The sequence below is a fragment of the Bos javanicus genome, chromosome 9 (genome assembly GCF_032452875.1).
Source record: "Bos javanicus breed banteng chromosome 9, ARS-OSU_banteng_1.0, whole genome shotgun sequence".
Taxonomy (NCBI): domain Eukaryota; kingdom Metazoa; phylum Chordata; class Mammalia; order Artiodactyla; family Bovidae; genus Bos; species Bos javanicus.
In genome coordinates this window covers 80,753,555-80,767,171 of record NC_083876.1, presented here as the reverse complement: position 1 = coordinate 80,767,171, position 13,617 = coordinate 80,753,555, and the positions used below count along the sequence as shown (strand labels likewise).

Below are 13,617 nucleotides of genomic sequence, written 5' to 3'. Positions count from 1 at the left end.
TTATTCTTCAAAGCACATCTGGTTGAGAACATGATGTCACCAAAGGCTCTCAGGTGTGGATTGGGATTGATAGAGAAACAAACTCCATGGCATGATGTAATTTGTAACATGAATTGGGATTTGATATGATCAAAGAAAAAGATACAGTCACAGGCTTGGGATAGTTTTGATTTGCAACTGCCAGGGTTTTTCATAGTTTCTCCTTGTCATACTCTCAGGGAATTATTTTTCTCCCCTCTAAAATCCCACCTCCTTCTCCAGGATCCTAAGATCAATGAAAATAAGCAACACTTTTTGTTTGGAGCTATTCTTGTCTTTATTTGAGCAGGTGCTAAATAATTATAAACATGATTAACATTTAAAGGGTGTGTTTCTTTTTAAGTCCTTAAAGCACATGTTCACTTTCATGTTTCCAATGTAGAAACAAATTTCAAAGAGAAGAAACAAAGAGAACAATAACATTTGAAAATCTCGAATCTTGACTAGTTCTGGTAAATAGAAATGGGACTGGTACTTTTACTCTCCAAATCAATATTTCATTTTCAAGAGAATGGAAGTCATTCTGGCTTAGAACCCCTTCAGAAATGATGAGGGCTTTGAGCTCTTCTTCTTCTTCTTCTTCTTTTTTACTGTGCAGATATAAGTTATGTGTGTTTTCTGGGGAGTCACAACTGGTAAACATGTTGACATCCAGAGATTAGTTGTGTCATGCCTCTATTTTCCAAGGCTCACAGATTTAAAATATCTTGACAGTGACAATGAGAGTTGATGATGCAGGTTGCTAGATGCTGACGTTTTTGGGAGTTATTGTTTTTATGTCCTAGAATCTACTTTCTTGAGAGTCTTCAAAAATTTGATAGCATCTCATATTTATCCTCTTCAGCCTCAAGGCAGAGAAATGAATTAAGGTGGCCTCTCAAGTCTCCTCTGAGCCTAATGAGCCTGCATTTGCCACCTGTCCTGCAGGCCACCAGATGGAGTTAACCATTAACCACAGGAAGTTCTGTGGCCCCATGAAAATAGTAGCTAATGAGAGGCATACTTAAAGCTGTTATGAGATCTGTTCACCTTTTTTCCTCAGATGCCTTAAATGTGTTAGAATCCAGTTGAAGGATGCCTATAATATACAGAGAATGGATCTAGCAAAGCTCTAATTAAATGGGATGTCATTGTGTTTTCATCTCTTCAGTTGTACAGTTTCTAGCGAAGGTAAGTCTGTGAAGACTCGTTGATGTGGTCTAGAGAGCTATAATTGCAAGAACTTAAACTTCTTTAATCTTGAATTGGAGTGAAAAGCCATCACCAATTTAGAAGAGTGCAATTCTCCTCCTTTTATCTGTGTAGACAAAGTGTAACCCAGTGAAGTTTTCCTTGGAACCTGTGCTGATGCCTGGGAAAATATGAAACATCCAAAATGTGCATGGATATATAAGATAATGAGCAAGTTTTGATGTATTTCAATTAAATTTTTTCATTCCATGTGTGTGAAAGTAAGCTCTGACATAGAAAATATTTCTGGATTGTATTTTCTTTTTTCTGGACTGCTTTTTTTTTTTCTGTTAAAGCTCTATATTTTAAAAAATATGCAACTGTATAAAGATGCAGAGAACTGAAATTTGCATTGCAGTAAAATATGAGCAATTGTGTGATTAAACAGTTTCCTCCTCCCCTAAAGACACGTGGATAATAAAAATAGCCCCTGGAATCATTTAGTGGAACCTTTTTCCATTCAAGCATTCAACTGTGGTTGAGTTTACCTTGTTAAAAAATTATTTATGTTATCCTAATTTTACTTTCACTTTTCGCTTCTAAGTATTATATGAAGAATTAAAAGTGTATGGAAATGTTATTTATGAAGTTTAAAGCAAACGTCTCTAACATTATTTTTTTTTCTTCAATAAAACACAAAGTTGTGTTTCCCAGGTGGCGCTAGTGGTAAAGAAGCCACCTGCCAATTTTCAGGAGATGTAAGAGACTCGGGTTCAATCCCTGGGTCGGGCAAAATCCCCTGGAGGAGGAAATGGTGTCCCACTCCAGGATTCTTGCATTGAGAATCCCACAGGTAGAGGAGCCTGGTGGGCTATGGTCCGCAGGGTCACAAAGAGTGGGACGTGACTGAAGTGACTTAGCACACACACGAAGCTGTAATAGTTTAATATTTATTCTCCTTTTGCTCTATTTGCTGTCATTTTTATCCACATGACTTCAAGTCCACGCTGTGTGGGTAAAAGGTAGTTCAACATCCTAGGACATTCTCAGTTTTCGATTTCATATCAGAATGCCAAGGGGGAATATGATGATGTTTAAAGCCCTCTGAAAGTGAAAGTGAAGTCGTGTCTGACTCTTTGCGACCCCATGGACTGTAGCCTACCAGGCTTCTCTGTCCATGGGATTTTCCAGGCAAGAATCCTGGAGTGGGTTGCCGTTTCCTTCTCCAGGAGATCTTCCCAAGTCAAGGATTGAACCCAGGTCTCCTGCATTACAGGCAGACGCTTTACCATCTGAGCCACCAGGGAAGTCATTTTAGAGCCCTCTAGTGCTTATCAGGGATGGGGGAGCCTGGTGGACTCTGGGGTCACACAGAGTCGGACACGACTGAAGCGACTTAGCAGCAGCAGCAGTGCTTATCAACTGGCCAAAATTAATTTTATTCTGAATGTTGCTGGTTTAGATATACTGCGTTTTCAGTGGGCAAAAAAGTGTTGGTAATACTAAGGTTTTACATTTTCCCATCTAGTCTGATCCAGTTTAGGAAATGGAATCCTCATAAGTGGAGATGCAGAAGGTTTCAGGTGGTTCTATGTCACTGAAACTTTGAGGTAAAATAGCATATATTCTGCCCGTGATTATGTCCTTTTAAACCCTTGTGTTTCATGTATGTCAAGCCTTGTCCTCTCCATAGCACTGGAGCATTTGAGGTCAGAGCTTGCCTCCTATTTCTTTTGTATTCTTCTCTCTGAGTTCCTAAAGTGAACGTGAAGTCGCTCAGTCATGTCCAACTCTTTGTGACCTCATAGACTATAGCCTACAGGCTCCTCCATCCATGGGATTTTCCAAGCAAGAGTACAGGAGTGGGTTGCCATTTCCTTCTCTGGGGGATCTTCCCAACCCAGAGATTGAACCTGGGTCTCCCACATTGCAGACAGACGCTTTACTCTCTGAGTCCCTAATAAGTCTCCCAAAATACTTAAGTGAAACGAACTGTTAATGTTTGATGGTAATTACATTGCCAAACAGTTTGGTATTATAGTTTATGTCATTGAGTCATTTCTTTCTTTCTTTCTTTTTCTTAATTCTTAAAATCAGGATCTACATAAGGTTTATTGCAACTGGTTGATACTTATTTTTTTTTAAATATTTATTTGACTGTCTTAGGTCTTAGTTGCAGCATGTGGGATCTAGCTCCCTGACCAAGGATCGAACCTGGGTTCCCTGGCACCGAGAGCACAGTCTTAGCCACTGTACTACAAGAGAAGTTCTGTCACTGAGTCATCTCAACCATCTGTATTTCTCCAAAGCATTTTCTAAAGCCCCAGTGAATTATTTCATGTGGTAAGGCAATTCATTCAGTTGTCCTCAACCAACTCACTTTTAGTTTTCTTAAATTCAAGTAGAACACTGGTCGTATTTTCTCCTTGCTCGTAATTCTTCACAAACACCTGTCTATATTTTGTGTACCTCTGTATCATCCTAAACTTCTATATCTCAATCTTCTCTGTCTTCCCAAACACCTGAATCTTTGACCTTCAGAAGGCGTTGCCTTCATTCCTCCAAAACAGGACTGTGTGGGTACTGTCTGGCTCATTTGTCTGGGGCTCTTGACCACAGTGAAGCCATTTGTATTTGTTTTGAATGCCCAGCTGCCCAGACCTCCATGATTATTACATCTATTCCCACATGAGTATAGCTTGCTGGGGTGGTGGGAATTGGGGGACCATATAAATCCTTTTGTGTATTCAGTTAAGTCAGAGAAATCACTCCTGAACTTAGCCTAACCAAAAAGGAGAAATTATTGACAAGACTCAAGGTGGTTCTCAGAGAGGAAGAGCTGTGTAAACCAGGAGTCAGGTTAGCTCCTTGAACATGAGCACTAAGTAATGTCAGGTACCCTCTCCTTCCTACATTCCCCCCCATTTCCCTTCTACATCATATAAGTCTTTCCTCCAACATATAGGCTTTCGAGATGTAGTAAAAACACATGTTAAAAATATGACTGTTCCAGATTCATATCCTTCCAATTGTATAAAATAAAAGGCAAGATCTGCTTTTTTTTTCTCTTTAAAGTCGAAACCCAGAGAAGGGAACTCTAATGGCACATCTTGACTTAGTTGTTCATCTCTGTTCTAATTACTAAAGTCAGAGGGATGGGGCTCTCTCATAGGCCCTGCCTTGGTCATGTGTTTGTGGTGGGGGAGATTAGTGAGGGAGTGGGAGTTGGTGACGTAGAGGGAGATAAAATTAGAGAGCAGAAGTATAAAATGAAATTAGAGGCCGAAGTGAGCTCTTTGAATATTGCGCTAGCCTTCGGCGCCTGTGGGTACGCATGGGGGCTGGTTTGCCAGAGCTGTAGGCCAGGGGTTGCAGAACAGCCACCCACTTCCCTTACCCCTTCACTCACCATTACTTTATTCAGAAGGAAGTTCAGGTTAAATAAAATCATCTTCTACACATGTCCATGTAAAATTTCTCTTATCACCCGGTGTTTCTGTTTTGTTAAACTTTTCATCTTTGAAAGATGTCTACAGTTGTTATACTTTAAAAAAAATATCTGCTTCCTAACTCTCTGCAGTGTAGCTTCTCCCTTCATCACAGCTCCGAAACCATCTTGCCAGTCTTTATGATGGCCTCCTAATTATGAATTTGTGCGGTTCCTTCTCTAGCTGATCTTCCTTTCATCATCCTTTCTAAGCTTTCACACTGCTGATTCTTTCCACATTTTTGAAACTCACTCTTCCTATGGATTTTGATTAATCACTTTTTTCATGGTCCTCTCTGTGCCTTTGCTGACTCCTTTTTCCTCTGTTTCCTATAAATATTGACATTGCCAAAGGTCTTCTTGACCTTTTTCCTCTGACATTCTTTAGACTCTATTTGAATAAACTCACCTTTACTCTTTTTTAAAAAATTTATTTATTTTTAATTGGAGGATAATTGCTGCACACGATTGTGCTGGTTTCTGTGGTATATCAGCATGAATTAGCCATAGGTATACATGTGTCTTCTCCCTCTTGAACCTCCCTCACACCTCTCAGTCACCTTTACTCTAAATCACAATGATTTCCAAATATTCACCTCTAGCATATTTCTTGCTTCTGGTCTTTAGACCCATTTTCTTTAACAACCATTATACAGCTCCAATTTTATAGTCTCAAAATGCTTGAAACTCAGCATGACCCAAGCCAAGTTCTTTCTCTTGGTCTCCATTTCTTCCTTCTTTACTCTCTGTCTGGTTCAGTGATAGCATCCCCAGAGATCGGCTGGAGCAAAGTGGTTCTTGTCACCCACTGTCTACTCTCCCCTCCTTCCATAGAAATACAATCCATATTTCTAGCTGACTAATGCCACTCAGAATAAAGGCTACTTTCCCATCTCTCTGTAGCTAAGTTTGGCCAAAGGAAAATGAAAACTGATGTGCCATGTGGCAGCTTTTGAAAATATTGCTAGCATCCTTCCTTTGCCTTTATTTTCTGTATTCCTTCCTCCATTCTGCTGCTGGAAATGTGAATGTGATGACTGGAGCTTGAGCTACCATCCTGGACCACAAAGCTGAGGTAACACGCCAGAAATACTGAATTTTGTGCCGGAAGGAACCTGAGTCTCTGAGGGCTTCAGGGAGCAGAGCTGTTCTAATCCTACATTGCCAACTTCTGGACTTATGCACAAGAAATTAAGCATCAATTTTCTCTAGACTTTGCTATTTTTGTCTTTATTACTCATAGCCAAACCTAGTCCTAACTGATATATCAGCCAAACCAAAATCCTAGAGTAATGTTAGACTACCCCCTCTCCTCCAAGACCCACATCCAGTCAATCATCAAGTCCTATTGAATCTACCGCTCTGGGATCTTTCTTCTTTTAAGCCTTTATTTTTCCAATCCTGTCCTTCATCCTTAGCCAATATATTCTCCACACTGCCCTTGGAATGATCTTAGAATTAATCTTTCCTGATTAATTTCCTGCAATTATTGCAGTTATCCCACTGTCTACATTTCTCAGTATGGAAAACTCTTCATGATCTGTATGTCTCACAATTCTTTTCCCACTGCCCCACCATATTTATTATCTCCAAACTACTTACAGTGCTGGACTGCTGCTGCTGCTGCTAAGTCGCTTCAGTCATGTCTGACTCTGTGCGACCCCATAGATGGCAGCCCACCAGGCTCCCCCGTCCCTGGGATTCTCCAGGCAAGAACACTGGAGTGGGTTGCCATTTCCTTCTCCAATGCATGAAAGTGAAAAGTGAAAGTGAAGTCACTCAGTCGTGTCCGACTCTTAGTGACCCCAAGGACTGCAGCCTTCCAGGCTCCTCCATCCATGGGATTTTTCCAGGCAAGAGTACTGGAGTGGGGTGCCATTGCCTTCTCCATCAGTGCTGGACTATTCCACCCCATTTCATTTCTCTGTGACTTTACATGTGCTTGTTCTCCCATTGGGCATGTCTAGATCTTTTCTTCCTCAACATTCATCTAGAACTTTTACTAAAATTAAAAAAAAAAAAAAACTTCCCTAATTTCCAAAGAGAAGAAGAGGACTGACAGCTTCTCTTTGTGTCAGGGGTGAGGCTTTCATGTGCATCTGTATGCCGTGTTTACTCTCTTCTGTAATTGCTTGTGTATGTATCTCTTTCCATCTGTGTGCTTTTTGAGGATAGGAACTATATGTTTTATCTTTGTATCATCAGTGCTTCACCCAGTGTCTGGCACATGTAAGTGCCCAGTGATTAAACGGTCTTTGCTTTCACCTTCACACCCCATCTTTATTAGTGTCTTATTGCTGCTGTAACAAATTCGCACAAGTTTAGTGGCTTCACACAATACAACTTTAATGATCTCGTGTTTCTGGAGATGAGAAATCTAAAATGTGTTGGAAGGCTCCTTGCCCTCTCCAGCTTCTGAGTTGCCCGGGTTTCTTGACTCATGAGCCCCTTCCATTTTCAAAGCCAGCAATGACGGTTGCATCTTTGACGTTGCCTCAGTCTTGACTCTGACTCTCCTGTCTCCCTCTTCCACTTAAAAGGAGAGCCCTGTGGTCACACGGGGGCACACCCAGACAATCCAGGATAATCTACCTATTTCTCCCCAGCTGACTAACATTAGTTTCATTTGCAACCCGAATTCTCTATTGCCATGTAATATGGCATATTCAAAGTTTCCAAGGATTAGGACACGGACATTACTGGACTTCCCACACCATGTCAAGTCTAGTCTTATGACAGCAACCTCAGAGTGGTCCATTAAAAACATATGTTAGATAACATCACAGCTCTGCCTGCAATCAGCCAAGAACTTCTGATCTCATCTGGGTTCCAGGTCTCTGTGATAAAACCTCTTGTGTCTTACATCATCTGGCCCTCTTCTTTCTCCCCCATCTCTGGCTTGCTCTACCCCAGCCAATCCCAGACACACCACAGAAAAGCTTGCCCTGGAGCCTTTTCCTTATATATCCACATGGCTAAATCCCCCACTAACTGCAGAAATCTGATCAGATCTGTTCAGTGAATTAATTGCTTGACAAAATTATATATGATAGCAGCTCCCCCTCCTCTGACAATTCCAACACCTGTTCTCTTTTATTTTCCCTACAGTCCTTATCTTTACCTATCGTATATTTACTGCTGCTGCTTTTTAATTTTCTGTCTTACCCATGTCAGCTAGGGTGAGAGTAGGATTTGTTGTTGTTGTTCAATGTTGCATCTCCAGTTCCTAGAAAAGTACCTGGCACAGAGAGAATTATCATCAGTATTTCGTGCAGGAAATCCATGGGTGCATGCATGAAGCACTCTAAGTCTCCCCAGGCCTGGAGGGGGTTTGTGAGGTGAAGGAAAATGAAAGATCGATGTTAAGTAGAATGCCTGGATTTATTACAAATCAATTTATTTATTTATTTGTGTGCCGTGTGACTTGCAGGATTTAGTTCCCTAATCAGGAATTGAACCCTGGCACCGCAATGAAAGCTCCAAGTCCTAACCACTGGACTGCCAGGAAATTCCCACAAATTTATTTTTTAATGAAAGGAATTATCTCATTTTTATCATTCAACAAAGTGGCCCATATCAGTCTCTAAGGACAGTTCCTAAATCAACATGACTAGTATTTTGGGGAGTAATAAGAATTTGCTTTAAAAATATTTCAGAAGATGAGAGTGTTCTGCGGTATGCAGTATCCTCATGGAAACCCTGCAGAGTTGGGGCCTCAGGGCTCCCACAGACACACTCTGTGAGCCTCAGAGCAAAGACAAGAGAGGACCATGTCTTAATATTGATAGGTAGGTGTTTTGGTTTTTTTGGCCCTGCTAGATGGCATGTGGGACCTTGGTTCCCCAACCATGGATCGAACCCAGGCCCCCTGCACTGGCAGCTCAGAGTCTTAACACTGGACTGCCAGGGAAATCCCAAATTGATACATTTTAAATGCTCCCCCATTAACTTTTTTTGAACCATTTTCCTTCTTTTTCCCTGAGATCTTGAAAATGGCCTACCTCCCTGGATTAGCACAACAATGTTCCTGACAGAAATCCAATGTAATGCAAGCATTTAAGCGGTAAAAATCTATACAATGAAACAAACCCACAAGAAAGTTTGTTGAGAAAATCTTAATCTCAAGTGAAATTCCCAGGGACAATAGGATTTTCCAAGTGGAAGCCTGAGTGAGTGAGTGTTAGTCGCTCAGTCATGTCTGACTCTTTGCAACCCCATGGACTGCAGCCCACCAAACTCCTCTGTCCATGGGATTTCCCAGGCAAGAATACTGGACTGGCTTGCCATTCCGTTCTCCAGGGGATCTTCCTAACCCAAGGATTGAACCCAGGTCTTCTACATTGGAGGTAGAATCTTTACCATCTGAGCCATCATTTTTTGAAAGTAGTCTGAATTTCACACACGACATGTTTCAAGTTGATTGACAGCTCTTTCTGGAGGTACAGTGAGACCCCCGTGCAGAGACTTCCTCTGACTTTTCTGGGCCCCAGGTCATTTCTATATCTGAATCTATTCTTATTCCCAGCCCTTCTAAAACTTTTACCTCAGCTGTAAGAATCTTTATATAATGTTGAAATTGGAAAGGAAAAAACCGTAAAACACCAAAAAGACAAAAAAAAGGTGTGAAGTTTTGTTTTTCTGCATTTTTATCCTTGAAGCAGAAAAAGAAACAGCTGATGCAATCTAGTGTCTTTCATGTTTACCCAGCATCTGTTTTTCAGGTGTGCTAATTTTATGTATAATTTTCACAGGGTGGATGCACACACTTTCTTATTATGGTCATGGTTTCAAGGTAGATGCAAATGTCAAAACATCAAAATGTATACTTTAAACATATACAATTTACTTATTTTTTACCAATTATACCTTAATAATGGTATTTAAAAATGTTTTTTAAATGCGTATACACTCATGCAAGCATGCACATACAGTCCTACTTCTAAAGCTACACTTCCAAGAAACTCCTGCGACTATTTCAGTTAAGTAAATTGGAAAAATTTGCAACGCAGGAGACCCGGGTTCAATCCCTGGGTCGGGATGATTCCCAGGAGAAGGAAATGGCAACCCATTCCAGTATTCTTACCTGGAGAATTCCATGGACAGAGGAGCCTGATGGGCTACAATCCATAGGGTTGCAAAGAGTTGGACATAACTGAGTAACTAACACACACACAAATTGGAAAAAAATTAGAAATTCAATTCCTTAGTTGTGCTAGCTGTATTTCAAGTGCTCAAAATCTACATATAGCAAGTAGCTCCCACACGAGACAGTGTCAATGTAAAATACTGCCATCATGGCAGAAAGTTCTACTGGACAGCATTATTTTAAAGCATTTCCCAGTCACCTCTCATTCTCATGCCCACACCCCACATTACTTTACCAGAGCAGAGGTCTCCTGCTTTTCAGTCTCCACACTGAAACAAGGGCCATCTTTCAGAAACACAAGTCTGCTTGTTACTCTCCTGCTCAAACTTTCTAGACAAAGGGAGTGAGTCAATCAATGTTTTTTGAGACCTGGCACATAAAGAGGGAGAAGGAGCTGGCAGGAAATGAAGGCGGAGGGTCTTTCCAGAGCTGGATCTGCCAGCACCTTGATCTTAGACTACCCAGCTTTCAGAATTATGAGAAACAAATGTTTGCAGATTAAGCCATCCTATCTATGGTATTCGCTATAGCAGTCTGAATAAGGTAATTGTGGAGAGGTGCATGGGGTTGGCTAAAACAGTTTATCTGTGTACCGTGCACTTGCATGCATGCATACACAACACACACACACAACTATGATCCCAATTTTTGACACACTCCTCTTCCACCATTCATCTTCCTATTTGACTCCCAGAGCACTCGCAGTTAGGCCTTCAGGTAGGAGTTTGAAAGTCTCTTCTCAGGGCATCTAATCAACAAAGAAAGATCTACAGATGGTGAAACTGGAGAGCATCAAGCTGTCCAGATAAATCCTCTGATGGGAAGTGTTGGGTTGACAACCCCTCCCACCTTCTTAGAGACCCAAATTGATTTTTTAGCATCTCTCTCTTAAATGTGAATGAACAACCAAAAACTCTCTTGCTTCTGGGGAAAGCTCTAAAGTGGCAGAGAGGCACCCAAATAAAAATATCAGCAAATGCAGTGTGTAGTCAACAAAAGCAATATAGAAAAGGGATAATGTATTTCAAACATTAAGAGGCTCAAGAAATGAGAAGAGAGTGCACCTAGAAAATAAAAAAATAGGATGTTATAAAATAGAAACATATAGCAAGCATAAAAGAGCTTTTGGAAATTAAAAACATGTTCACGTTTGAAAAGCTCAATTGAAGGGCTAGAAGACAGAATGAGGAAATTCCCAAGAAAGCAGAGCAAATAAAAACGCAAAGAGATAAATGATTAGAGAAAAGATTGATGAATTGTAGGGCCAGTCCAGACTGTCTAACACCTGAATAACAGGATTTCCAGACACGAAGAACAGAGAAAAATGAAGGGAATAAATTACCGATAAATAATTCACAATATTTTCTAGGCCTGAAAAACATTAATCTTTTGATTAAAAGCAACTATCCCTGAGAGTTGTCTAAGATAAGGGGGCTGAAGAACATCCCTGTGGCCCTCGTCACAGTGATCTTACTCGGAGCTTCGTCCAATTTTCCCTTTGATAGGATTCCCATAGCTATTAGGGCAGAAGGCTAAGATTCAGGCCAAGTTCGATTGTAGTCACAGTCGTTGTCCTGCAAAACCATCTGTAGTTTTCCACTATCTCTGAACTTTAAGGATAGTAAAGACAGTATGGGAATGGCTTACATAGGCAGTTTTGATTTCTTAAAGTTAAGCAAACGTTCTGTGTCTTTTATAGCATCTTTTTAGCACCTTCCGCAGGGTTCACAAATTTCTCTTGTCTCTTATAAAGGCCATTGTCTATAACATCAATATTTTTCTCAATTATATTTTTACTTATTTTTTTCTTTGTGTTTTTGTTTCTTTGATTAGACTGTGAGTTCTTGAAGGGCAGCAAATACCTGCCACTTCCAATGAGTTCTTTAGTTTCTACATTGCATTGGAAGAGTAGGACTGTCTTCCCTTCTTGAGTCCTTATTATAAGCTAGGTTGAGCCCATTAAAACTGTCTCACTGCTCCTGTATAGCAGCTCAGTGAGGAAGGGTAGATTATTATCTCCACTCTCCAGTTAAGAACATTGAGGCTTAGAGAGCTGAATAAAGAGGCCCCCTAGGGGCTTCCCTGGAGGTTCAGATGGGAAGGAATCTGCCTGCAATGTAGGAGACCCAGGTTTGATCCCTGGGGAAAGATCCCCTGGAGGAGGAAATGACAACCCACTCCAGTATTCTTGCCTGGAGAATCCCATGGACAGAGGAGCCTGGTGGGCTACAGTCCATGGGTCGCAGAGTCGGACACTGAGCGACTAACATTTTCACTTTTCAGCGAGGCAATGGCCCAGCTGGGAACCAAAGCCACGCTTGTCCGATTGTGCAGCTTGAGAGCCCAGGCTCTGCGCCATTGGAGCTCACCATTCATTTCCTTTTTGTTTCCGATAGAATAGTTTTCTTTCAGCCTCAGGAAGGTAAACTCGGGAATTTGTCACAAAAGACCATGAATGCTTTTCTGCCCTTTCTTGTCTGTTACAATTGTTCCTTTTCACTCACTGAAGGGGCTGTGGAGGGGGCAGCAACAGAATGAGGGACCGCTGAAGGATCTTGGGGAGATCCAGAGTTTGGGGTCTGTGGTAACAATCAAATGCTAATCGCCTAACAATCCCCAAACAATTGAACAGGAGTACTTCCAGTGTTCTGGGACCCACACTTTCCTCTTCTATTCCCACACGGTGGAGGACACAAAGGCACTCTGTTCAGGTTAGCAGGGGCCTGGCAGAGCTCCAGCCCAGTTCTCCCCACGTCCATGCCCTTGTCTCAGGCCCCCTCGCCTGTCATTTTTCTGGATAAAAGGGACCAAGCCCTCCAGCGGTGGGGAATGCCCACCACTCCCAGCGGAGGTTATGAAATCTGCTGTCTCAAGCAAGGAGACAGAATGAAAATTGTTGGAGAGGGGAGCAGTGTGGACAGGAATAAACAGAAGGGGCTGAAGGCTGATAAATAGGCAGAAATAATGAGTTAAGAAATTGCCTGGCTAGCAAATGGTCAGAAATCTGGAAGAAGGAGGAGGAGGGGGTCCCTGTGCAGAATGGGGGCCAAGGAGGGACAGAGAAAAGGGAGAGGAAATCCATCACAACCATTTCCAAATAATTCTTCCTGTGTCATCATTTTAAATGTCTACATAGTTGATGCATACCAAAGAGTATGTACATATCCCAGGTTATTTTAAAGCCCTTAGAATTTCTTGTCTAAATAAAGAGTGAGAAAGCACACTGTACGTAAAACAGTTTCCCTTTCTGGATGGCAATGCAAGAAAGGGAGATAACGTCTTTATCTCCACTTGCTAGAGTGGAGCATTTAAAAACTGCCCCTGGACTGCTAGAAAGAATATACTGCAGGTAAAAAAAAATTATTTTTAGGAAAGTGAACAGCTTTGCCCTGTTTCAGAGCTTTCACTCACATCCCCGACACAGCTGAACTGGAGAAAGGATTTACACTGAAACTCTCCTGCAGGGAAACAGTCTTTTCTCTTAGTCTTAGTCTTAACTGATGTTAAAATAAGAGAGCACTCTGTGCCCTAAGTAACTCTTCTGAAAGTTAGATGATGTAGCAAGAGGTTAACTCTGGGATATTATTTGCAAAAATAAATCCAATTATTTGCAAAACCCCCCAAAGCTTCAAAGGGCATCTGTCAAGAGTGATCTGCCTGAAAATGAGCCTGACTAGGATTTGGTCCCACCAGTGGAACCTTATGGATGACAACCCAAATGTTTTCTGCTTCTGTTGGTTGGATTTCTTCCCCTGAGTAAGGGACTTCTTGCTCC

At 41.4% G+C, this 13,617-nt stretch overlaps 1 long non-coding RNA gene across 1 annotated transcript in view; it reads left to right on the top strand.

Annotated features, from left to right (window-relative positions):
• Nucleotides 1-622: 622 nt before the first annotated feature.
• The window catches only part of LOC133254109 (uncharacterized), a 28,608-nt gene continuing 15,613 nt past the window's right edge, over nt 623-13,617 (top strand). Inside the window, exons 1-3 of the long non-coding RNA XR_009738572.1 lie at nt 623-1,209; nt 2,738-2,819; nt 3,376-3,552. This is a non-coding gene — a long non-coding RNA (uncharacterized LOC133254109). The remainder of the gene's footprint in view (nt 1,210-2,737; nt 2,820-3,375; nt 3,553-13,617) is intronic.